The sequence below is a fragment of the Ambystoma mexicanum genome, chromosome 13, assembly GCF_040938575.1.
Source record: "Ambystoma mexicanum isolate Mex_15411 chromosome 13, UKY_AmexF1_1, whole genome shotgun sequence".
NCBI classification, from domain to species: domain Eukaryota; kingdom Metazoa; phylum Chordata; class Amphibia; order Caudata; family Ambystomatidae; genus Ambystoma; species Ambystoma mexicanum.
Window position 1 is genome coordinate 175,657,831 of NC_090938.1, and position 3,720 is coordinate 175,661,550.

Sequence of the window (3,720 nt, forward strand, 5' to 3'; positions counted from 1 at the left end):
GTTAACCCCTTACCGCCAACCTCGTAATGACCCCCTCTGTCTGCTACACATTTCTGGTAGAACTTGTCCATTCCTAAAAATGATCTGAGTTCTCATTTGGGGCAACAACTCTCCTTATCTCTTCCATAACTACCCGTCTGGGCTTCGCTGCCGACCCAGATACTACATGTCTCAAATATTCCACAATCTTCTTCCTAAAAACACATTTCTCTCTTCTTAACGTCATCCCACTAGACCCTAATATGTGGTGAATCTCCTCCTGGAGGAGGAACAATTCTAGATACAATGGAGTTATACAGCGAATAAGTGTGGACATGACTGGCTGATTCTAATAATAGAAACTGCTAAGGAGATGAGTGAAAAAGTTGTGATTGGGCTAACTACTGTGGAAGACTCACTCAAAAAATTAGCCAATCTAGAGGCTTACAAAAAAGTATAGATGAGATAAAAAGAAATGACCGATTTTAAAGAACAAACCATGTGTAATTGTATTGGACATCTTAAAAAAGTTCTCATAGACTTTGCACAGGAGAAGGCTTTTAGACACACTAAAGACAACTATGTCCCTACGCTTGCACAAGATTCCACACAAGGCAACACTAGACATGTATGCTTTGGCAACACATCATACAGCTCAGGAGACGAGGGCAATACGGGTGAAAGAGTGAATAGTAAAACTAATTGTGGAAGAGGTAGATTCAACAACCAGCGCAGACCACAAAGGGGTTACGATTCAAGAACCAGGCGGCCTCTTTTTTTGGCAGGGACCAGATGCCCTCAGACTACGAACCTCGCCAGACAAGGAGCAGGACGGCTTATTAGTCAATCTGTCGTCATACCATCCATCATATGATGAATCACAAGTACTAAATAAAGGGTTTGGTTTTGTACCCACGAACATCTACCACAAATTTACATTTCGAGGAGTTTAAAAGGTGTTTAGAAACATCCATTTACAACAAGATGTGAAACCAATCCTAATAGTGGCTTGCATAATGACCTTTAGCCCTCCTACCACAAGGCACAGCCCCAAATCATTTTTGAACAAAGTGTCATAACAGAATTTGCTGTTCTAGAATCTGCCATTCCTAAGAAAAAGGTGTTCCATAACCTTAGTAAAAAAAAGGGCAACAAGCAATCAACTCTCTAAAATCCAGTTGACAACTAATTCTCAGAAAAGGAGACAAGGGAGGAGCGATGGTACTCCTCAATAGGTCTGACCATATTAAAGAGTGTGACAGAAAGTTGAGTGATGCTTCCTTTTACGAGGAAATCATGGTAGACCCAACTCCACATCTACTATCCTTGATTTCCACAAAGGTAGAAAAAGCTAAAGTACAGAATTGGATTACCAACATAGAAGCCGATTACCTTGTTGCTAAAAACCCAAGTGTACCGAAATTTTACATCTTACCGAAGATTCACATGGCACTGATTAATCCTCCTGGCAGACCTACTGTGTCTGGCTCATTGTTAGAACCTTTAGCCAGGTTTGCCGATTTATTTCTGAAAGCCTATGTTAAAGAGATGCCTTTGTATTTACAAGACATTACTAGCCTCATCACTCTGATTGAGGGCCATGTATTCAATAGTCAGACCAATATTTTGGTGACTTTGGACATTGTATCCTTATACACCCAGGAAGCAACACTTGGCATGATGAGACTGATGGAAAGGATGGAATTGGTTTAAAGGATAAAATGGATAGAATGGATAAAATGGATAAAGTCGATGATGTCGCTCTGCTCCCTGCCATCCTGTTTACGTGCCTGGTCTCGGGCGCTTTAAAGTTTATCACATCACTACGCTTACTCTTTACACCATCATCCAACTAGAACACAGCTATACCCCTGATCAATTCAGCTTAGCTGTTCACATATTAATATGACCCCATGAACACCTCATCACCCTAAAAATAACGCAGCTAGCCAAGCACATTATTGCTCACATATGCATCCTTCAGGCCTAACGCAGCCAGATCCCAGTCTAGGTGTCCACCCAACAGACTGCACAAATACAACTGATATCTCCAGCAGCACACCCAACGCTAGGATGCAGCTACCACCCAGCAATTACATCAGCTGCACACATATCCGCTGCACCCATGGACCCTACGACTCTATCTCCCTCTACTGACCTGAACTACAGTTCCCCAGGGCGCTCAACCTACAAGCGCTTTGAGGTCATACCAATGATATGTAGAGAGCTATATAAATTCCAAATAACATAAAACATAACATAGTGTAGAGGAAGTCCCAGATACGGCCTGCACTACAGCCACCCAGTTTGAAATACCTGGAACATACTCGCCAAGATATGTGACGTATGATGAGCAAATAAACCAGCAGCGAGCCGCACTAGGGCTCTGTCCAGTGCCCATCGGAAGAGCAATACCTGTTGAAGTGCCAAGAACCAGACAACCATGGGCAGCACGGCACCCATTGAGACAACTGTATCAACACCTGACACGACATGAAGACTACTTTCAGACTGTCCCAGAAGAGGCCCAAAGGGCCTTAATCGAAAGCGAATGTTGATGTCACAAGGACCCGGACAGATGAACAAAATAAAAACCAAAAGATAACACTCTAAGACGAAACACCATGAATAAAGATATCACAGACATAGAAGTTAAGACGATTTCAAAATATAAAGAAATGCAACCATAAAGCAGGATGTAAATTTGCAACCAGCTAACGCCTGTGCATAGGCTTGTAACGCAAGAAGCTAAGAAAACAGTATGGCTTGCTAAGCTTAGTAGAAGAATAGAGCGGCAAGCGCCAACTATATATCTACCTCAACAAAGCACATTATACAACTGCGACTCCATTTTCCAAAAGCAGAATTAAGCCCAGGCTGCTAGGGGTCAAACAGGCCAAGATTCATATTCCAGCTAAAGTTAGAAAGAGCGACGGAATCGAAACTTAGCAAGAAGCAGCTCATGCCTAGGAATTCGAGGTCAACCCCAGGAAGGGAGGAGAGCGGCAACTCCGAATAATCGAAACTTAAGAGCATAGCAGCCTGCTCATGAAGGTCGAGATAAGGAGGCCCAGGCAGGTGGCGAGGCCGAAGAGAGAATCAAATATGCAAATAGATGGAAAATTAAGCAGCTTCACGGTGTACTAAAACGTGGCCAGCCAAGCGTGAAGAGGTACCAACGTCTGATGTCACCCAAACCCAGAGGATGCCATAACTTTTCCTGATCAGAAGCTACAGTTTCGAGGCTGTCCTCAGTCAACTAATTGACACATAGCCCTAAAGTACTGATTGATGGAAGGGAGGCAGGTTGAATCTTGGGGCATGCCACATTTGGGTAACCATTCTGCAAGCTGCTAATTAAAGTGGAGATTTATGGCTAGGGGTGTAACCGACCCAATCACAATGGACCAAATAATCTAGGGTCCTATAGCTAGTAGAACCAATGAGACGTCGTACTTGTAGCACGAGTGATTTAGAGGGATGGGCGTAGACGCCCACCCGATAAGAGTTATCCAATCCTCACACTGTTACCATATACAGTTATAGTACCTATACTTAAGTTACCTTTTCCAACCAATAGACTTGCATGACAACCTTTCAAGTGTTACACGTCAATGATGACAAACATTGCCTACAAAAATTGCTGTTTGAATGAAGATTGTGGAAGTTGAAGCGAGACGGGGGGCGATCGCATCACTGATGATTTCCTAATGTTTCCCCGGTTTTTGTACTTGTCATTAA